At 32.3% G+C, this 24,835-nt stretch overlaps 3 pseudogenes; 1 reads left to right on the top strand and 2 right to left on the bottom strand.

Moving 5' to 3' along the window:
• Nucleotides 1–5,294: 5,294 nt before the first annotated feature.
• Nucleotides 5,295–6,027, bottom strand: LOC145061810 (14 kDa proline-rich protein DC2.15 pseudogene; annotated as a pseudogene).
• A 2,621-nt stretch (nucleotides 6,028–8,648) lies between these two features.
• LOC145064076 (uncharacterized) lies at nucleotides 8,649–9,719 on the top strand (annotated as a pseudogene).
• An 11,365-nt stretch (nucleotides 9,720–21,084) lies between these two features.
• Nucleotides 21,085–21,805, bottom strand: LOC145061429 (14 kDa proline-rich protein DC2.15 pseudogene; annotated as a pseudogene).
• Between the last annotated feature and the right edge of the window lie 3,030 nt (nucleotides 21,806–24,835).

Below are 24,835 nucleotides of genomic sequence, written 5' to 3'. Positions count from 1 at the left end.
AAAAAATAAAGTCAAAATTAGCCGATGAAGTCTAAACGAAAGTTGTAGAGCATAGTCTCACCTACGTGGAGATATAAAGAACATCGAAAACGGAGTTGTATGAGGAAGATATGAATTTTTGAAGTTTATTTAATAATTTCGGTATTTAATTTAAATTAAAAATATCCGATATTATCCAATAAGGGGGGGGGGGGGGGGGAGGGGAGTCAGCGACCCTATCCTCATTATGCCCAACGTAATTTCATTTACGCCCAACATAATTTGGGTTTCCAGCCCCCTATAAAAGGAAGTCGAGTGCAGTCGAGTTCTATTGCTCCATTCTTCCTTCCTCTCGCGTTTTTACCCCGTTTTACGTGCTAGAAATATCCCGAAGCCCCGGTATTAATCCCGAGCCCCGAAGCAAGTCCCGAAGCCCCGAAGATCCCGAGAAGTAAGATTCCCGAGCCGAAGCTCTGCCCGCGAGAAGCCAATTTTTGTGAAGATCTTCCAGATCTACCGAAGAATACTACTTCTACAAGTCGTAGTGCTGTCCGATCATCTTCTGATCAAGTGAGTGTGTAGTTACTTTCTTCTAACGCATAATTATGAAGTATTTTATACGAAATACGTGTTATGTGTTTATTTTGTTGTTATATGTGTGAATGTATATTTACTTTCTTCTATCTCATAGATATGATTTATTCTCTATGAAATACGTGTTATGTGTATGTGTCTCATCTGTTGTCTGGAATATGTATTGATTGAGAATGCTATACAGGTTTTAAACTATGTATAAAAATATATATTTTTATCTACTAATATGTTGTGTAGAACATGGGTAGATAGTTGATGTGTGATAAACAGATGAGAGGTCTCGATGTTGTTGTTGTTGATCTAGTTATTCAGCGGAGTATGGATAACGACCACAGACTCTTTCTAGACAGTCCTGTGGAACGCTAGCAGGCTCATAACCTGTAGGTGTTGTGAACGATGTGTTCACCGGTGTACTCTATCCCCCTCATGGTTGCCTTTAGGACATCTACTGTTAAGGAAACCCCTTTGCAGTAATGTCCGTCCCGATGAAAATCCTAAATTAGGTCCCTTGAGATAGATGTTGTTTTAGGGACGTAAAGCGAGGATAACGGGAATGGGTAATCGGGTTATTGTTGGTTGATGAAATTAAATATAATTATTTATTGTGGGTTGAAAACCCTATATGCTTACCAGGCTCCCAAGCCTGACCCACTCAGTTTTGTTGTATTATAGGTAGTGGCGCGAGAGCACAAGTTAGATGAATTATCAAGATCTTTTGATATTAGACCAGTTGTTATATGTAACGGTTGTATGGTCTATCTTTTGTTGTTTATGTTTTTGGTCTGTTTATCGGAACATGACATCCCGAATATTGTTATATAATGAAAAATGCATCTCTTGATGAAATGCTTTGATAAACTTTATTTTATCATATTTTGTTTTGGGAACAAATTCCATAACTCTTTTAAATCAATGGATTTACTCTGAAATTATTTTAAAAGCATAAATTAAAACGGTCTTTTTTGGCCGTGATTTTGGAGATGTCACAAAGACCCCCACAATATTATCCAAATATCTTGGACTAAAAACTTCTTGAAAAAAATATCTCACGCAAGGCCCCACCCCATGACTTTCCCTTTTTGCTCTTCGGCCCAAAACATTATTCAAAGATTAGATCTCTCCACCATCATTACCTCTTCCTCAATGACTAACTTTGCCTCCTTTAGGCCCAAAGCTTTTACAAAATCGACTCAGGACCTTGAATCACAGAATGACCCAGACAGGGTGTTACAAAAGCCTTTTAAACTTTATGGATATATAAGTGATTTTATTTATAATATAATTGTGGACCTATTTTAGTATTGGATTTTGTTTGAATTTATTTTATTTTTATTACTTAATAACTAATATCACCAAATAAAGGAATTTAACTCTTCTATGAGTACTCCGACACCAGTTCAATTAAAAAAACACTGCCCATCAATTTTCGATATCCCACCATCAATTTTTGTTATCGCGCCTACTAATTTCCGTTATCCCACCATTTGACTATGATTTCAATTTGAAGCTACTCTTTGTGAATGCAACCACTTTAGAAATTTAGAAACCACCGATCTAAAACCCTAATACCATAAAACAACATGAATTCACAACTTTATCACCACTATTTTCACTTGAGCCACAATAATCAAAAGTTCCTAATACTCTGAAACAACATGAACTTGAATCTTTATCGTCAGTAACTAGAGCCACGTTATTGGGGTACCATTTCGATAGATACTCATTCCGCTTAGGGTTAATTATTGGATAGATGGTTGTTGTTATTTTTCTATCTTGTCAATTATAAACGAGTGCAATATATACAATGTTTGGTTCAAAAATCTAAATCATCTTAGAGTTTGAAAACTTAACAGGTGTACGAAAATGCCTGAAATTTGTCTAAAGATACAACCTGCAACAATAAGTGGTTGCTTTCTTGACGTCATTATATGATTTCTGATTAACTCCTTCATTTTTTAAATGCATAGGAGTCCCTAAGTATGATAGAAATAACGTTGTGAGAAACCTCATTTATGGTCCCGGAGGAAAAAAATATCAATATTGTTAAGTGATTGATGTTTATGATTACAAACTTTTATTTTCCTTCTTAATAAGCCCATGAACGTATTTTTTTCTATTACAAGTTACATTTATCAGTGGTTTTATTGGACAATGTTCTTAATAAATAGGGTTAATATGCTGTTTCTTACTAATAATCCTTTGACAAGTTGTCCCCTAGTGCTATATTTACATGTTTTTTTTTATCAGACTTCCATTTTCAGTCATATCTAGTATAGCATTCTACTTTCATCTATTGTGGATTACTTTTTCAATATATTTGTTGGTCTAACTTTTGCTTTTCAATCTAATTATTGGTTTAGTTTTTCGTATAACATCCTACTTATATTTCCTGTTTAATAATGGTTTAGTTAGTTTTTGTTTCTTATTTATCTGTTGGTTTTGTTGTTCAATATAACATCATTCTCCCATTTTATATATAGTAGAAAAATAGTGTCCAATGTTTGTTTAGTTTTTTATTTATTTTTCTTTATTCATTTTCATTTCTATTGATATAAAATCCTACTTATATTTTCTGCCCCATAAAGTGGTTGTAGAAATTCATCGTAAATTAGTGAAATGATTTCTTTATTAGGGTATATTAAGTTAAAAAAAATCTCGGTTTTATATAAGGGAACCAGATTGTATTTGCTTAATAAGCCCAATTGTAAAACTGGTTCTATTTGATTTCACCGATAGGACTCGCCCATAAAAATTCGGTTGCAACTTGGGTCCTTCGTAATATTTAACCGGTCCTTTTAGCTTTTTTGTATTACTTCCAAATGCTTAAAAAAGAAATAGTGTCATTTAGAAAACATGTTATTGCTATTGGAATCCATTCCTGGATCGATTCTAAAATCCCAAAATAAGCATTGTTCTTGCACTAGGACATAGTCAAGGAAATTTGGCTGGGTAGCAGTTGTTTTTCACTAGTGATATTATTAAAAACAAAATAAAATTAATATGAAGAAAGATAAATATATATTTTGAAGTGTTTGATCAATAACCTTTATTATAATATATAAGCTTCACCGTCTTAAAAACTTATAGATTATAGTAATTTTAAATTTTATTCTATGGATCAATAACTTTTATTATAATATATAAACTTCACGGTCTTAAAAGACTTATAGATTATAGTAATTTTAAATTTTATTCTATTGTAAATTAGGTATAGTATTAAGTCATGTTTATTCTTAAGTAGGGTTTGCAACCCCATGTGTTGCCGGAGAACATGTATTCGTTTGAAAAACATAGTCCGCATGCATGAAAGTGAATATATATATATATATATATATATATATATATATATATATATATATATATATATATATATATATATATATATATATATATATATATATATATATAAACCGAATTTGTAACAAAATGCTAATTTGTAAAAATAAAAAAAAAATTTAAAAACAAAGATGTAATAATGAATTTTTTCTTAGATTATTAAATCTGAAAAAAAAAATCATTTAACAAAATTGTGAATTGAGTTGTAAGAAAATAATTTATCAAGGATTTCTTTTATAAAGCATATAGAAACAAATTTGTAGAAAAGCTAAGGAAAAATTATATAAAAGATTTAAAGTAATTAATAAAACAAATATTATTTGGATCAAAACTGCAAAATAATAAAAGTTGAGGGGATCATAAACTTGGTCTAAAACTGTAAAAACGAAAAGCTGAAAGGTCATACTTGGTCGGGTTAGGTTTCATAAAGATATTTAGTTTAAGCCCAAAGATGTATGTGATTATATGCCTAATTTTGATTCAGATAACTTCATTCATTATTAGATTATTGATACTAAAAAGATTACAAACTAATAGTTTAGTTTTTAGAATCAACATAAAAACCAATACTGGACAAGGACTTGATATGTATAATATAAATTCCCTTTTTTCCACTAAAGACAATATTTAGATCCTATAGGCGTGAAAAATCAAACATGCTTTCCAAAATTTAAGACTTTTAATTCTTTAAGAAATTGATGTACCAAAAACCCAAAATCACATTTTTCTCAGTGATACATTTTGTCAAATAGTTGATAGGCATAAAAGAAACTTTTATATATTTATGTCAATACCATAAGACATCCTAACGCACAAGAACTATTTTAGCTAAACAAAGACAATAATAACAACTACAAGTGTAGAACTCGTAATAAAAACTTGGTTCATTACCAAAATTCATAACAACGTCATCAACCCATCATAAATACGAAAATAAACAAGCATACAAAAGAAATATAGTATGTTAAAATCTCTGTAAATCACATAAAATTTTGATAATTTCGGATGTTAAAATCCCTATAAAAATCGTGGTCCGAAAGATGGAATGGAGATTTAATATATTGGTGCCTTGTTCACCAAAACAAGACATTCTATAGTTTTAGAGTCTAGCCCAAATTAGTTGAGGACCTTGTATATTAAAATTTCTTATGATATTAAAAAAGGCCTATGTATTTTTCTCTATTATTTTAATTTATTTATTTATTTTTTGTATCATTGGGGGCACTGCCCCCACTCTTGTCCTCTTAGATCCGCTCCTTTGGTTGAGGCGGGTTTTTCGACCCACATGTTTAAAAGAAAAAATAAGTGCATGTTTAAACATAATGCCACAAGTCATGTTTAAATTGTAAGGGATATAAAATGCTATCAATTTTTAGGAATGGACATTTCGTAAAATTTACCTTTTGGAACTGTTGTAAATTCATTAAAATCTCAAAATACAAGCACACATTTATTCTCAAATCATATCCTACATGATTCTTTACATGACATCAACATAATTAAAAACATTCCAAAACACAACAATCTGTTATTTTAACCTTTCAAAATCTATGAGCATTGGAAGCCGGATGGGGACTTCTTTCCACAGTAGTTAAGCAACACACTCAATGAAACAGGAACGTTGAGGTTGATTCCCAAGACATTAGCTTTAATGGCAGTGCAAAGACAGACTGCTGCATCAAGATCTGCGAGGCCAGAAAGGAGGGAACAACATGGTGTCTTTGATGGGGTTCCGATGACTATGGGAAGAAGGTTGTTGAGCAAATTAGCACACACACCCAATTTAAGAGTGTCTTTTGGGCAAGTGGCTTTGGGAGGTGTTGTGGGTGTTGAAGGTTTTGAAGGGGTTGGTGGTTTTGAAGGTGTTGAAGGTTTTGAAGGAGTTGGAGGTTTTGGTGGTGATGTGCAATGGCACCCTGGTGATGGTGGTTTTGGTGGAGGAGGGCAGCCTTTTGGGGTACTAGTAGAGGATACTAGAGTGAAGAAAAGAAGGTTTAACGTAAGGAGAAAAGCAGTTGTTACCAAAGCTCTTGAAGCCATTTTTAATGCTTTAGCTTCTTATAGTTGGAATGTGTTTGTAGTTTATTTTGTGTAAAGATATACAAATTACTTACGTTATTTATAGATGGAAATCTTCAGTTGCTTGCCACTAGCTTCATCCCGCTGTTTGATAATCATGCAAGTAGCTTAATATATTTATTCCATTATATTCCTCTAAAATTATAAAATTAGTTTCAACGAAAATGACATGAATTTCATCATAAATGCTCTTGAAACCCATCCATATGACGTTTTTGTAAATTCCATTCGTCGTCAAAATTCCATTCGGTGTAAAGAAGATATGATAGTTACACTTTGTTTTTTTTTTTTTTAAAAGTATTTGTACAAAAACATAATAGCAACTTTAATTCTATTTCTTAAACACAGAAATTTCATTACACAGTATTTATATGTTCGATCTAATTAAAGTGAAACATTCAATACATGCATGAGTCTTTTATAAACTAGTTTTGTGAAGTATTGTTACATCGAAATCAAATTTACGATTTATAATTATTTTGTATAACATTTTTAAAGCCTAATTGGGGATTTTTTTATAGATATTTATTTGACAAATATTATTAGTTTCTGTTCACGTTTATTATGTTAAATGAATATCAATAAAAATCCCAAATTAGGAAACATACATAAATTAACATGCTATTCTGTCCACGTTTAATATAAATTGTAAATTTGAATTTGATGTTACAACTTACAAAAAAAAAAAAAATAAATAAATAAATAAGTAAAAATGAGATGCATTCATTATTTCACTTTAATTATATCGAACATAAAAGTACCGTGATTCTGTGAAATACAGTTTCCGATTTTAAGAAACATATATAAATTAACATGCTATTATGTTTATTAGGTTACTATATAAATACTTTTAGAAAAATGTAAGTATTATTAGACAGTGAAGTATGTACAGAACAAAATCGTTGTCAAACAGGACTTTAATGCAAGTGGGCTAAATCTTTGGATTTCATGCAAGTTGGCTAAATCTTTAGAGGGGGGGGGGGGGGGGGGGGGGGAGGTTCAAACCTGGTAATTTTAAATAAATTCTTAATAAATATTAAATACTCATTGTTATTTTTCAATCAATCCTCAATCTACATAAAATACAATTATTTATGTTTTTTTTATTAATTTATTAGTTTTAATATCATTATTTTATAAATTTTCAATTAATATTCTATATGCTAGAAAAATTATTATTATTATTATTATTATTATTATTCATTTTTCTAGAATATAATGAATAATAATTTTATATTATTGATTTAGTTAATATTGTTTTTCTTTACTATAATGATTAATTTACGACTATAAATAGAACTATTATTTATTATTTATGGACACTAATACTAATATTAATTCTAAAAGGAATCTATTTTATTATTAATCAGTATTAGGGATGGAAATTTCACCCGACCCGGTGGGTAACCTGGTTCCCCCACCCCACTCGGAGACTGGTATTCCCCGCCAAAACAGGTACCGGGTATAAGGTCGGGGATCCTCATTATGCTAAAACCGGGGATGGGGCCGGGGCCGGGTATAACAATCCCCAACTCGCCCCGCCCCCGCCTTGATGACTATATATATATATATATATATATATATATATATATATATATATATATATATATATATATATATATATATATATTCAATTTGATTTTTTTTAAACGGCAAATCTAACCTACTCCTAAACTACTCCTTAAATCCACATATGTTCACGACAGGACTTGAACCCTTAACCTTAAGGAAGGAGGGCAACACCGGATACTGCTGAGCTAGAAATTAGACCATCAGAGATAGATTTTGTATCAAATTATATTTTCCAATTTCAAGAGTTCGTCAGTCGTCACTTCGTTCGACGATCTATATACCAAATCATCACTTTTCGTTTTGATGCTTGTTAAACTTTATGATTGATGTAAACAAAATTTGATTATGGCATGTGGTACTGATCACTTATTAAAATTAATTTTTTTTTGTGTAAGTTTAGTTTATTATGTTGATATATTGGGGATGGGTTGGGTATGGGTTGGGGTCTCGGGGATGGGCTGGGGAAAAGTCCAAAATACAAAAGGGAGGGGATTTGATTCCCCACATCCGTTGGGGATGGGGATGAGGACGAGGTTAGACACTCGGGGATGAGGACAGGAATGGTCAACCCCGCCCCAAATCCGCCCCATTTCCATCACTAATCGGTATTACTTTTGGAGTTTTTCAATTTATTTATAATTATTAACAATATTTTCATTATTTTTTTATAACACATTTAAGTATTTTAATTTTTGGTACCAAACAATAACTTAAATTTTATATAGCCCTATTAATTTAAAAGAATAACATATCACCTCATATAACATTTATAAAATTCAAAAAATAATTTATCACTTTTTTTACAACTTGCAAAAACATCACTTCGTTTATAATTTTTACAAATTTCAAAAAATAATTCATCACTTATTTTACAACTTGTAATTTCAAAAAATAAAACATCACTTCGTTTATAACTTTTACAAATTACAAAAAGACAAAATTGCAAAAATGGTCCCTATGGTATGTAAATTTTTGGGGTCTTAGTCCAAACCCCGAGTTTTTTGGATTCATGGTCCTTTTGGAGTGGTTTGTATGTGGAATTGGTCCCCGGATTTAACTTCCGTTAAGTTGCTGCTGTTAACTCCCTCATGTGTCTCCTACATGATGGTATATTTGTCTTTTCACTTATAAGGGACCATTTTTGCAATTGAAAAAAATATATCCGCATTTTTTTACAAAAAATTAATACCTATTTATTTATTTTAATAATTAGAAAATAAAAGATCTCTCTCCAGAACAGTATCCCTCAATGCTAAGAAGTCAAAAGGATCTCCGGCCAACTGTAACCTCTGCCGCCGCAAGAAGACTCACGTCACCACCACCACCAAGACAGCCTCCATAGTAGTTGCCTCCATCAATAAATCCTTCTACACCTGCCACCGTTGCCTCATCAAACTCTTCTCCAAATTCGTTCGTATTGTCACCCCCAAGAGTAAAACCTCCGTCAAAAAAGGCTACAAAGTCCTAAAAAAAAGTTCCCCAACTCCACCGACAATCAGATCACCACCGTCCACCACTTGCTACCGCTGCTCGCTCTTCCAGGAATCTACCGCCGCACTCCCACCACCAAACTCCCCTGATCAAAAAGCGGTCTTCCTTGACCTTGACGAAACCGTAATCCATTCCACACCTGCCACTGGAGTATCACCTCCGGGAAATTATGATTTCTTAGTGAGGCCATTGCTGGATGGAGAAAGAGTTGATTTCTATTCTATGTGCTGAAACGCCCATTTGTTGACGAATTTCTTCAGTTCCTGAGCACAAATACCTACGCAATTGTGGTTTTCACAGCTGGTATCGAGGAATATACTTTGTTGGTTTTGAATAAATTGGATTGCAGGGGTTTGATTTCACATAGATTGTATCGAAATTCATGTAAGGAATTCGAGGGTAGGTTTGTTAATGATTTATCAGATCTAGGGCGGGATTTGAAGAAGGTTGTGAATGTTGATGATAACCCTAATTCCTATAGTTTTCAACCGGAAAACACGATCCCCATTAGACCTTTCACTGATGATCTTGGAGATGATGAATCGAAGAAATTGATGTGTAGGTTTTTTTCAAACTTCAATAAATTTGAAGACTTGAAGGATGCCATGAAGGATTGTCTTGGCGATGGAATTCATAATTCAAAATCAGAGACATTGTTTTTTGAATAGAGGTTTGAGGGATATTGTTCTTATTTGTGTGTGTGTGTGTGTGTGTGAGAGAGAGAGAGAGAGATCTTTTATTTTTTTAATTATTAAAATAAATAAATAGGTATTAATTTTTTTTTGTAATGGGGATATATTTTTTTCAATTGCAAAAATGGTCCCTTACAAGTGAAAAGACAAATATACCCTCATGTGGGAGGCACATGAGGGGGTTAACAGCAACAACTTAACGGAAGTTAAATCTGAGGACCAATTCCACATATAAACCACTCTAAAAGGACCATGAATCCAAAAAACTCGGGGTTTGGACTAAAACCCCAAAATTTTGCATACCACAAGGACCATTTTTGCAATTTTGTCTTACAAAAAATAATTCATCACTTTTTTATAACTTGCAATTTCAAAGAATAAAACATCACTTCGTTTTTAGACTCTTACAAAATTCAAAAAATAATTCATCACTTTTTTTACAACTTGTAATTTGAAACAATAACATATCACTTCAACTATAGTTTCAACAAAATTTAAAAAATAATTCATCTCTATATAAATGTCAAATACTACACAACTATATTTTCCATTACCCATCTCTTTATAATTCTCAATTACTACTCATATAAAACTTCTGTATCAATTTTCATCAATATAATGGTGAGTTTTCAACCAAACAAAAGAAATGAAGTTGTCAAATAACTCATCAGAATTTTCTACAAAAAAGGTATTAGCATATATTTTATCTTCATAAATTGTCAAACGACGTTATGAACTTTGATATATTTAAAATCATTTTTAAATAAAAATAACTCTTTAAAAATTCAAAAAAAACAAAAAAAACAAAAAAACTATATTTTTGTATATATATTAAGGTAATGATTACCATAGTTTAAGGAAACATGTTTTGTTGGAAAACACATGTGTATTCCTTTCTTATTTCCGTCAGTACGATGAAGACTTTTGCGACAAAAACAAATGAGTGGCTGGGAATGATTCCTCCATTGTCAACCTTTTTTATTTTCTTAATTGAACTTATCACTCTCTCTCTCAATATATATATATATATATATATATATATATATATATATATATATATATATATATATTCCCTCTTTTATCCCCTCCTTTATATGAGATTTGACATTTATATTATATTATATTATATATATATATATATATATATATATATATATATAGGGAAAAGTGAATATACATTACAGTCCCACCTAAACATAGATACTAAACCTCATCAAACTACAACATTTTATTAGCTAAAGATTGAATTTAGGGAATCATAATTAACACTTGATGTTGCAGATTCAATATTGAAGCAATGATTTTGATAGGGAAGCAAAAATGTTAATTATCTTTGACCTTCATGATGATAGGAAACAAAAATTTCCACTCACGTGAAGTAATAAACGATAATGGAGTAAAGAAACCATGGGTAGTTAAACGATAAAAGTGGAAAAGAAATGCAATGGGGAATTGTATATTTGCCAATTGAAAACTGAACCAGTTATATTTACTAAGATAAAACTGCATAATTTAGAGGTTAAGTAGCTAAGCTTAGGTAAGCCTGTAATGTATATATATATATATATATATATATATATATATATATATATATATATATATATATATATATATATATATATATATATATGGGAAAAAGTGAATATACCCTTAAGGGTATATAAGCTTAGGTACCCAAGCACACCATAATACACCGTTTTGTTTGATATATTCATTATAATGCTCTTAAACTTCAACCCATAACGTGATTTACTTTAAAAATTTTTGGGATTTCATTATTATTTTTCTCTTGCATCATATCTTTTTACCAACACGTACTAGGTTATATATATTATACTTGAAAATGAAAACTATACAATAGGAAGATAAATGTGTAATTTGTAAAAGTCTTGGAAGTAAATCAAGATATAAGTTAAATTATAAGAACATTGGACAATTAGAATGTATGTATGTATGTATGTATGTATATATATATATATACACATACATACATATATATATACATACATACATACATACATATATATATGTATGTATGTATATATGTATGTATATATATATATGTATGTATGTATGTATGTATATATATATGTATGTATGTATATATATATATATAGGTTTAGGATCAAATGTGAACTTCAAATATTGTATGAATGTATGACTAATTCTTGTCTATTGGATTAAAAGAAATGAAAGGTTGTGATATGAAGGTACAATGTGATGAGCATGTGATAGCATTTACTATATAATTGTATTTAATTAATAGTAATAACGGTTAAAAAATATTTTAACAAATCTCATGGTTGATACATTAAGAATCATTTTTTTTAAGTAAAACTTTCTATATATCATGAAAATCATTAATAATCGATTTATTAATTAAAACTCCATGCTTGAAGATAAGAATTATTATGAATTATATTTTTGTAAGAAATTCTTATAGAATAAAACATTAATTAGATGTCATAATTGACATGCTGGAAGAATAGTTTAACATTCTTGAAGTATATGACATTAATTCAAAATGTATAACCAACATTTTTGAAATAGTAAACAAAAAGATAACATTTTTGAAAATTTACATTTGAAATCAAAATTAACATTTCAATCTCTGTTCTTCAAAAGCCACTTCAATCTGCTTTCCATTCTTCAAGAATTGATTTTAGTTTAAGAGTGTTATTCTTCAAGAATCGGTTGTAATTCTACATTCCATTGAAAGTTAGTTTTCATTCAACGCTCCATTCTTTCTGCATTAAAAAAACTTATAAAACATTATTATAGATGTGCAAAAAAAAAGAAATTAAACATATTCTATAAGAATGTGATTAGATCCTTAAAGAATGATAAAGAAAAATACAACATTAAGAAACAAAATCCCTAAAATTATTATTTTAATTTTTGAATTCTTTTGTTTTTTTCTTAGTTCATATGTAAAGGCAAAATAGTTTAGCCCTAGGAACTTTTCATATCATTCGACGTTAGTGGAATATCATTTTTTTTAATAAACAATTAATAAAGGAAAATACTATATATGAGACTTACTTGAAAATTATCATTCTAGACATATGAGTTTAAACCATCAATATGCTTTTTCCCTTAATCATATGATCGACTATTGATTTTCATATAGATAATGAAGTACGACTGTAGTTCGATTGTAGATGCCGCTGGTGATGAAATTGTTGTAAGGTTATGTAACTGATATCCCTGATTCAAAGATAAATTAAATGTTTTAATTATTTCCTATAATTAACTATAGCTATATTAATTAATAATTAAATTTTGTTTTCTTAAATTATGATTGGTCCTTACATTCACACAATATTTGTTGGATATATATGAACCTAACTCTGTTTCTCTCTCTCTCTCTCTCTCTCTCTCTATATATATATATATATATATATATATATATATATATATATATATATATATATATAGTCAAAACTTCAAAAATGGTCCCTATGGTTTTAGAAAATATCAAGTTTAATCCCTAAGTTTAAAAAATCTCACAGATGGTCCCTATGGTTTCAAAATTTTTAACAAATAGTCCCTTAGACACATAAAAAGACTAATATGCCATTTTTATTTCTTTTTAGAATTAATTTTACCTAATCCTATTTTAAAAAAATAGAAAGACAAAATAAATAATTCATTGGGCCCACTTGCTCTCTCGCTCTCTCTCTCTCTCTCTCTCTCTCTCTCTAAACATAAAAAACGCACATCGTCTTCTTCATCTGTTTGGGCATTTGGAGGAACGAACAAATCGGAAGCGATGAGAAGTTCCGATGGTGGTCATTCAAATCGCGAGGAGAGATAGAGTGGTCGATCTCCGGCGACCCTCTGAGGCTTTAACTTGCATCATCTCCGGTTGAGAGCTAAGGGAACAGGTCTCAGTCTTCGTCTGTTCGGAGAAGTTGAAATCACAAATGGAAGGCTGCGATCAGGAAGCTGCGATGGTGGAGTGTGGTTCTGCAGTAGTTAAGCAGTCACAAGGGGGAAAAGGTGGAGGCGACTATAATGGTGGAAGAGGGAAGAACAGCCGGTTTTTCCGATGAGCTCCTTCTCGGCTGATAGCTCACTTATCGGAGCTGTGGCGTCAAATCACCAACAGTAGGCGGAGAGAGGGGGTGCTGGAGGTGATGGAGAACCAAATGAGGATGGCTGTGGAGTTGTAACAACTCGCTAGTTTATCGGTTCTACTTCCTCTCACTTTATCGAAGCCAAAATTGAGGACCACTGCAAACGAGGGGATGTTTTGAGTTGTTGATCGATAGGGAAGAATGAGAGAGGCAGGAGAGAGACTGAAACATGGGCAGAAGCCTTGGTTCGTCAGATTCTTTCCTCACGAACACCCCACCTGTTGTTGTTTTCCATTCTTGCTTCTCCCTTCTCCATCAGACGAGGATCAAAGAACCTCACTCGATTTCTGCAGGTGTTATTGCTTTTAGGATTGATTGTCGGAGCAGGAGAGGGAAAGGGGGGGTTGTTGGTTGACAAACGGTGGCCAATGTTGGTGATTCACATTTGATATAGGTGGTTCTATGGCGGAGTAGTGGTGGAGCAGTGGTGATGTTTCAAAATCAAGAGGCTTGGGCTATGAACTGATGTAAATGAAGTGCCCGTTTTTTTATCAGCCAAAGGGTGTTGGGGATTGAGTAGAAGAAGATGACAAAGACTTTCACGAGAGAGAGAGAGAGAGAGAGAGAGAGAGAGAGAGAAAGAGAAAGAAAGAGGGGAGGTGGGCCCAATGAATTATTTATTTTGTTTTTCTATTTTTTAAAATAGGATTAGGTAAAGTTAATTATAAAAAGAAATAGAAATGGCATATTAGTCTTTTTATGTGGCTAAGGGACTGTTTATTAAAAGTTTTGAAACCATAAAGACCATCTATGAGGTTTTTAGAGTTTAGGGACTAAACTTCAAATTTTGGGATACCACAGGGACAATTTACGAAGTTTTGTCATATATATATATATATATATATATATATATATATATATATATATATATATATATATATATATATATATATATATATATATAGGGAAGAGTTATATGGAAAATGAATGATTAGGGTGTAACGCCTGTAGATCAGGGCTAGTCAATTTAAAGACGATAAGCGTTAAAAATGAGTTTCTGATAGAAGATTATTTAGAATGAATAATCTTAACTAGGTTATAGTATATGTTACAAGGATTCTGTACATATAAAGAACGTCGAAATCCGAATTATAACGAAGAAGTTATGACCTGTCGAAGTTTCGCGACAGAACCGGCACGACGCTGAATGACGTAAAAAGTGAATTTATGTTAGAGCTATATTTAGCCTTAGCGATCTAAACGAAAGTCGTAGATTTCGTTAAACCGAGAGCGTGCATAAAAGGAACGTCCAAATCTGACTTCGTATGAGGAAGTTATGATTTTTCTAAGTTTCGACTTAGCGGTATGCAGCCCGAATACTCGATTTGAGATCGAGCGGTTTTTAGCCGAAACAATCTAAATGAGAATCGAAGATCTCGTTGTTAGTAGCGAAACGATGAAAAGTTAGGCGAGAACGGACGTCAGACGAAGAAGTTATGAATTTATAACGAAGTTTTTCTGTCCCGGCCTTCTAAAAATAAATAATAAAAAATAAAAGTCAAAATTAGCCGACGGAGTCTAAATGAAAGTTATAGAGTATGGTCTGACCTTCGCGTGGATATAAAGAACGTCGAAAACGGAGCTCGTATGCGAAAGTTACGAAATTTAGAAGTTCGACGAGTCAATTACGCCCCGCGTAATTTGAGTACGCCCCGCGTACTCAGGCGGATGCAAGTTGCCTGACCAATACTCGAGTGCCACATATCGACGCATGCAATGACGTCAAAGTATGCCCCGCGTAACCGAGTACGCCCTGCGTAATTTGAGATTACGCCCCACGTAATCCCAGACCCTCAGCCTATAAATAGAACTCGAAATCAGTCATTTTCTCTTGTTCAAACTCTTCCCTCTCTCTAAGTTTTGCCTCGATTTGCGTGCCAATCATATCCCGAAGCCCCGGTATCATTCCCGAGCCCCGAAGCAAGATACGAAGCCCCGAGGATCCTAAAGAGCGTTATTCCCGAGCCGAAGCTCTGCCCGCGAGGAGTTCGATTTTGGTGGAGATCTTCCAGATCTATCGAAGTATACTACTTCTATAAGCCGTAGTGCTGTCGGATCATCTTCTGATCAGGTGAGTGTATAGTCACTTTCATCTTACACATAAATATGAAGTATTTTATAAAATACGTGTTATGTGTATATTTATATATATATTGTTGTTTATATGCGTGAGTGCATAGTTACTTTCTTCTAATACATAAATATAAAGTATTAGCTATGAAATACATGCTATGTGTTATATATTAATTATCTATTTGAGATGGATTTGGAATTGATGTTTTTTATACGGGTGTTAAATGATTTAATATGTGTTTGTATTTATATCTACAAAAATGTTGGGTAGAACATGGGTAGATGGAATAGTTGGTGACGATGCGACTTCGTGCCTACTGAGTAAGCCCAGGTGACTATGAGACGTAGTGCCTATTGTGTAAACCCAGGTGACTATGAGACGTAGTGCCTATTGTGTAAACCCAGGTGACTATGAGACGTAGTGCCTATTGTGTAAACCCAGGTGACTATGAGACGTAGTGCCTATTGTGTAAACCCTGGTGACTATGAGACGTAGTGCCAATTGTATGAACCCAGGTGACTATGAGACGTAGTGCCTATTGTGTAAACCCTGGTGACTATGAGACGTAGTGCCAATTGTATGAACCCTGGTAACTATGCGACGTAGTGCCTATTGTATAAACCGTGGTAGCAAATGGACTGTGTGCCAGTTCCTTAGGTAAACCCTTAGGAATGAATGAATAAAGTGTAATCGATTCTTAGGGTAAAACCTTAAAGAAGATAATGGGGATGGGTATTTGGGTTGATTGTTGATAATTGAATATAATAAATATATTATTGTGGGTTGAAAACCCTATATGCTCACCAGGCTCCCAAGCCTGACCCACTCAGTTTTCTTTGTATCACAGGTATCAATACGAAGACATAATTCACTGAGAGAATAAAGGAGATGTAAATCTTTAGTGTAAATAAATGTAAGTTCTGTTTATGCTTATGTTCCTGTATTGACGATGACATCCCAAACGTTTTAAAATGAATAAAATACGTTTCTTCGAAAATGTTTTAATAACGTATTTATCATGTTTTTCTGGGGACAAATTCCGCAACACTTTTATTAAACAAGTACTCTGATTTTTATAAAGCATAAACAAAATCGGTCTTTTCTGGCCATGAAATTGGGGATGTCACATAGGGCAACACATATTTGAACCAATGAAAACATGACAACACATTACTTCCACAATAACTTCCACAATACATTACTTGTGAAGAAAGAAATGGACACGTGTCATTTGATTATTGGTTCCGGTAGATGTTGCCCTAGTTATTTGTTTTCCATAGAACTCATTCCTATATATATATATATATATATATATATATATATATATATATATATATATATATATATATATATATATATATATGACAGAACTTATTACCGGCGACAGACGTCATTACCGGCGACTAGCTTATTAGCGGCGACAATACTCATTAGCGGCGACATAGCAATAGCGGCGACTTTTATCATTAGCGGCGACAAACTGATCAATAGCGACGAGCCAGTAGCGACGACTCAGTACCGGCGACATGTCGCCGCTATTAGTATTACCGACGACTTTTGTCGCCGGTAATTGCCTTTTTCCTTGTAGTGATATGACATGCTTTCTAATTTTATTTTTATTTTTACAGAAAGTAATACTTGCCACCCATTGAAAATAAATTAATCCCCGAAAGATATTATATGCCAAAAAAAACAAAAACAAAAAAATTATTCACCTCCCTCCCTAATCGAACCCCGTTGCATTGCACGGGTACGTTGCTAGTTTATTAGAATAGGGTTTAAGACTTTTTTTGATTATATGATTATTACACCACTTATTATCAGAATAAGGCCCCGTTTGTTTACCTCTTAATTGAAAAATTAAGAGGGAACCTCTTAAAAATTCAGATGTAGCTCGTTTGATAACCTCTTAAAAAGTACATCTGAATTGGATAGAAGGCTCTTAATTTTTCAGACTTGTATACGCGTCTGAAAAAAATGGCAGAACTACCCTAATTTACGTCTTTCTTTTATTTTTACCGGCGCGTCTCCACCTTTTTCTTTCTCATCGATGCACACTGCCAAATCCTCCATCAGCATCTGTTGAAGCTTCGTTCCTCCCTGCCATCTCCGTCGCTGGTGTCGTCTTCGTTCCTCCTTGCAATTGCCTTCATCGTCAGCTCCGGCTGCTGCTCCACCCCTGCATCTCCGACGTTTCATATCAGACATCAAGGGACCCGTGTCGACGTCCCTCAGGTCGCCGCACACCTCCACCATTGAGCATCTCCGTCATACAGCACTTCGTACAACCGCAACACACCTAATCTTCTGAAATTGGTATTCTTCTTTATAGTCTCATGTTTTCTTTTGATTTTCTTGCTGAAACCGGTGAAATGGCCTTGAAATCGGTTGTAAAACTTGTTGAAATGCTTGTAGTTGGTTCTAAAAATTGTTGAATTTATGGTTATGTTGCCGAAATTAATTATTTGGTTTGAAATATGGTTTGACTTTTATGAGATATTGTTGATTTGGGTTTGATTTTGATGAAATGTTGTTGATTTTGGTTTGATTTTGATGAAATGTTGTTGATTTTGGATTGACTTTGATGAGATATTGTTGATTTTCCCATGTTTATTTTACATGCATAAGAACCATTTGATGAAATGCTTGAATGAAATTGTTTCAACTTATGATTTATTTAAATTTCTTTATCTTGAATCTTTTTGCAGAAAAGAAACCTGTGATGATAAAAACTGTTTGTATGTATATTTGTTAATATTCTCTCTTAAAATGTTCAATGTGGATGATAAAATCTGATGTATCATTTGTTTGGTTGATATAGGTGATTGATAATGACCAATATACTATCAAGATGAGGGTGATAATAGATGCAGTTTCCATTGTGCTTTTTCTGATGTTTAATAATGTTGTAGTTTTTAAGTTTATTTGGATTGTTGCATTTGTACGTAGATCTCTTAACATCAATTTTTGTAATGTGATCAATATTAGCATATAATTTAAAACAAAGCAATTTTGATTGTTATAATTTTATAGATTTGTCAAATATTTATCTTTGATTGTTTGATTTGGATTTTGTATGGTGTTTTTATGATTTTGCAAAAAATAAGACTGAAAGGTAAAATGATCATTTATATATTTAAGCATAAAAATTCAGAGGGGTTAAACAAACAACATGTTTAAAACTCAGATCTTAAAAATTCAGACCCTCTTAGAAATTCAGACCTCTTAAAAATTCAGATCTTACCAAACAGACCCCTAACTATGATTTTAATTCTTAAGTCATTAATTCATACGTTTTCTACTTTTCTTTTGGTATAATAACCAAATAATATCATAAACTTCCATGGTTCATTTATCTTTAGAAAATAACTTATTTTTAATTAATTAAACATAAAAATATTTAAAAATAAAATAAACTATTATATTTAATTTTATTCATACAAAATACTAGATAGAGGCCAATAACATGTTGTGGTTTCAATATATGTCTATGTAAATCAATTAATTATAACAATAGGTTAAAATAATATAATATAAAAAATTATATTTTATTTACACACCGACTCATTGGTTGAGATGGTTGATATTATATGGTTTTAATAGATGTCAACCTTATATATAGTTTAAATATAAAATGTTTAATATCAACTTAGTATGACAATATTAATTCAAATTTAATAACACCACTATTTTAGTAATATATCCTTCCAAATAAATGAAAAAAATTTTGTCACATGTCACTCCCTCATTAACTTAGACACATGTCATTTTTTGGTATTTTTGATTAAATGTATTTTCCATTTGTCATTTTCTTATTTTGTTTTTATTTTTTCTTAATTAAGACATCATATTTACACCTCAATTAATGATTACCTTAATTGAAAATAACCAATAAATTACAATATTAATACTCATATAGTATTTAATATGTTTCCTTTTAAATTGAAATTTTTAATTTTTAATTTTTAATTTTTAATTTCAAAGTTAAATAAAATTTTGTTTAAACTTTTATATTTACTTTTTGGTTTATCAAACCCGTATAACATACGGGTCTCACACCTAGTTTTTATATTATGTAAGTAAATTAAGATATATATATATATATATATATATATATATATATATATATATATATATATAAAGTTAATTGTTTTCACTTAAAATTTTAATTTATCTATAAAAAATATATATTCAATGTATATACATTAATAGATTTAAAAATAGTGTATATTATACAAATGAATTATTATTATTTTTTTTTTTTGAACGACCTACAGTTTATTAAAGTACAATACTTGGTAAGGCACCAAGGGGAAAAAAGTTACAAGCAGTTAAACGTAAAACAAATCCAATCATCCCAATTAATTTCTTTCAAGAAATCAAATATCTATTTTTTTCTTCTACCATCTTCCTACATGGTGGAGTTTAGTGCAAACTGGGGAGATTGTTTGAAGAGGAGAAAAAGTCTCATTCGCATATATTATGGACCTGCATGGTTGATATGGAAGGCGAGGTGTGATTGGATTTTAGAAAAAATCAGATATCTCCAACAAAGGTGGTTGATAATGTGAAATCCTTAGTTCATTTAGAGATGGATTGATTGGTGTGTTAACCTTTTTATGTAAATATTTTTAGCTATCTCCTTTTTGACCCCTTCAAGTTCCTTGCTAGGAGTTGGTCTTTATTTATAATATTTATGGGTTCCAAAAAAAGTGGAATGAGATAACAAGAATAAATATAAGCATATTTAATTTCTCATTTTTTAAAAGAATAATTCCCTTCCATAACGTATAATTAAAGTCGGTGTTGCTTCTATTGTGGTCAACGCTAATGGGAGGTTGACTTTCTTCGTTTTCCTCGATCTTTTCTATTTAATTGTCGCACTAAAAACATGCAAACAACTATATTTTTGTAATCTGAAATTAATTTTGGTTATATATAATCACATATCATGTTATAGACTCTTATGATAATATATAAGCTTCATATCCTTGAAGAGTTATAGAGTACCATAAATTCAGAATGTATTCTATTGTAAATAAAGTAGATTATTAAGTTACATTTATTTAGTTTGTATGTTAGGAATTTTTTTTTTTTGGAGTTGATATTTTTTTTAAAGTCACTAAAATTTCAAAATATAGTACACAACTTTATTCTGGAATCATATCGTAATTGATTCTTTACATCGTATTAAACATAAGAAAACATATTCCAAAATACAACAATCTATAGTTATAAGCTTTCAAAATCTAGGTGCATTGGAAGCCGGATGGGGACTTCCTTTCACAGTAGTTAAGCAACACGCTTAATGAGATAGGAACATTGAGGTTGATTCCCAAGACATTAGCTTTGATGGCAGTGCAAAGACAGACTGCAGCGTCAAGATCTGCGATGCCGGAAAGGAGGGAACAACATGGTGTCTCGGATGGGTTTCCGATGACTATGGGGAGAAGGTTGTTGAGCACGTTACCACACACACCCAATTTGAGAGTGTCTATTGGGCAAGTGGCTTTAGGAGGGGTTGAAGGCGTCGGAGGATTTGAAGGTTTCGGAGGTGTTGAAGGTTTTGTGGGTGTTGGAGGTGTTGAAGGTTTTGTGGGTGTTGGAGGTTTTGAAGGTGTCGGAGGTTTTGGTGGTGATGTACAATGGCATCCTGGTGATGTTGGAGGTTTTGGTGGAGGTGGGCAGCCTTTTGGGGTACTAGTGGAAGATACGAGAGTGAAGAAAAGAAGGTTGATCGTAAGGAGAAAAGCTGTGGTTGCCAAAGCTCTTGAAGCCATTTTTGATGGTTTTGCTTCTTATAGTTGGAAAGTGTTGTAGTTTGTTTTGTGTAAAGATATGCAAAGTACTTGCAGTATTTATAGATAGAAATAGCTTCATCACTGTTTGATAAATAGAATAATATTTTTATTCATTTTATTAATATTACAAAATTAATTTGAACGAAAATGACATAATTTCATCATATAAATGATTATATAGAAAACCCATCAATCTCGAAGTTTTTCAAAATTCCATATGGATGTTAAGAAATGTAGCCATACGTGTTTAGTGAAACATTGTAACATCAAAGTCAACTTTACAATTTATAATTATTTTGGCACTTTGCATCTCAGCCTAATTTGAGACTTTATACAAATATTCATTTGACAAATATCTTTTTTTGGCACCTTTAATATTATTAGATTTGTCGCTATTTTTCATTAATCTCATCGCCAATACTTATTTCCAGAAAACCTTATAAATATAATTTTTTGTAACTAGATATGTGTCCGCGCAAAACAACGGCGATAAATATCTCTTTTGATAAATAGCTTTCTTACGGATAAATGTTTATTAGATTTTATTTTAGTTATTATGTAAAAACAATTCCCAGTTTTAAATAAAATGATTATGCAAAGTACCGGTGTCTTTTTTGTAAACAACACGAAATTAATACCAATGTCCGGTATAAGAAATTTAAAATAATTTATATAAACATGAATTAAATATTTTTAAAAGGGTACATTTGATAAAAGAAGTGTTATATGAGAAAAAGATTTTGAATTTGATTATTTGTTTGGCTGTGGTATGCATGATTACGAAAGTACGTATAAAACCAAAATCATTGTCAAAACAAGACAATAGCGTTCCATGCAAGTGGGCACGTGGTGAAAACAAACGGCTGCATGGAGCAATTAAGGATAGACTAGACGGTGTAGTGGTGATTTCCCCGGCGGCAAGTCGAGGTGGACATTGTTACCGGCGGTAAATACCATCCCCTGTGGACTTATCGCCGGCAGCATTACGCCGATGGCAAGCTTTTGACGTCGTTCAAAAAAAAATATGGATCGTTGGAGATCGTACGGTTGCATTTTATGTCCGTTGGAGTGTTTCATTTTTTTTAAAACCAAATAACCACTATATACATTCATATTTTTACCATTTAATCTAAACAAACTACAAATCTTTTACTCTCAAAATGTCTTCTAACAACCCAAATTCTTCCAACTCTTCCAACCCAATTGTACTCTTCAGTTACGATCAGTCATCATCCCTTTCGATTCCGAACCCAAACAACAAGCTCAACCAAAAAGAAAAAGGAGGGCCGAAAGTAGATGATGGAGTCAAAAAGAAAAGACAGAATTAGCGAATTCATGGGTCAACATATCGAAAGATAATGCCATAGGAAAGAACCAATCTCATGATTAATTTTGGATACGTGTTACATAGCGTTTTTGTAAGGGTATAGTTCAAAGTCAATATTATAGGGCGCATGACCAATGTAACTCAAATGGACTAATGTAAACGAACTCGTGATGCATTGGAACAAAATTCACACAAACTTTAAAAAGCAATGAGATGGCGGAGAAAGAGAGATGAGTTTGTTGAAAAAAACACATGTGCATTCCAAGATAACATGCTAAAGCCTTTTAAATCCATACATGTTTGAGATGTAAAAAATGTTAGGTGGAAGGAACTTCAAAGCTACGGAGATATTTTCAATCATCCAAGAAGATGCAAAACATCTTCATATCGAGCTCATAGCACATGTCATCAGATGGTCACATCGGCATTGAGTTTTCGAAGAAAAAAAAAAGCACTAAAAAACCAAGTGTTGTCATCATTAGACATAGTTGTAAAAATGGTCACTTTCATGATCAAAATTATACAATTTTGACACTAAAAATATTTGATGGTACACTAGTAGTCCAATTTTAGATACCTTTTGCATTTTTGATCCAAAAACATTAACATTACAACTTGGTTGTTAATTTACTTTAAAATGATAATTTTATCCTTATAGATCATGTCTGCAATCAAAGTATAAGTACCATTTCTACAACTTTACTTTTTAACTTTATTCATTTATTAAATATTAGTTTTTTTTGATAAAACTGTACAAATGGTCCTTATGGTTAGCTGAAAAGTGTCACTTTTGTCCAAAAAAGTTTGGACTAGCACCAGAGGTCCAAACTTTTTATTTTGTTGTAAGTTTGATTCAATTTGCTTTAAACTTTTTTATAATGATGATTTTACCATTTCCTTTTACTTTTTCACTTTTATTTATTTATTTAAATATTTGACTAATTAAAAAATAAAAAAATTAAAAGAAAAGACAAATCTCTCTCTCTCTCTCTCTCTCTCTCTCTCTCTCTCTCTCTCTCTCTCTCTCTCTCTCTCTCTCTCTCTCTCTCTCCCCATAAACGACCGTTTTTTTTGTGAAACCCAAAAAGAGGAAGCAGCCTCCATCACCCACTAATCGGAGAAACACCATCCAAACACCCCTCGTTGCTGCTTCATTCCTTGACCACCAATAACACCAAGAAATACCCCAACACCACCGAGGACCACCTTGCTCCACCACGTCACCATCGCAGCTGCCCACCACCTTCTACTCCCCCACTGCCTTTACCGATCAAACCCAACCCAACTCCCTTCCCTTCACTTCATTCTCGCTGGAAGGAAAGCAAAACAGGAGGCAACAAGGGCAGCGACAAGGACGAACCGAGAATGGGGTGGTGCTGAATAGATCTGAAAAATCGATCAAACTTCAACTAATGATCTGACTAGATCTAAAAAATCGATATGAATAGATCTGAAAATCGAGCCACGGATCTGAACTGACGGAGAAGACGAACCGAGAATAGGGCTGGCGCTGTAAACCGATCTTGATTGTGCGCAACTTTCCCAAACCGTTGTTTCTCTTTCTTCATCGGATCCTGCTAGGGTTTTCCCTTTTACTCTGTCGCCGCTGCTATGATAACGGGTTCGACTTGTTAAAGTAGTCACTTGACGATTTAGGGTTTCTCCTTCAACTTGTGTTTGGACTGTAGATTCCAAATTAGAGTTTGTTTAGTTCGAATCCGAACTATTCGTCAAATTAGGTAGCATTTTCT

Source organism: Lactuca serriola, chromosome 7, assembly GCF_051521515.1.
Source record: "Lactuca serriola cultivar US96UC23 chromosome 7, Lser_US96UC23_V15, whole genome shotgun sequence".
In the NCBI taxonomy this organism is placed as follows: Eukaryota; Viridiplantae; Streptophyta; class Magnoliopsida; order Asterales; family Asteraceae; genus Lactuca; species Lactuca serriola.
This window is presented reverse-complemented; position numbering and strand designations above follow the sequence as displayed.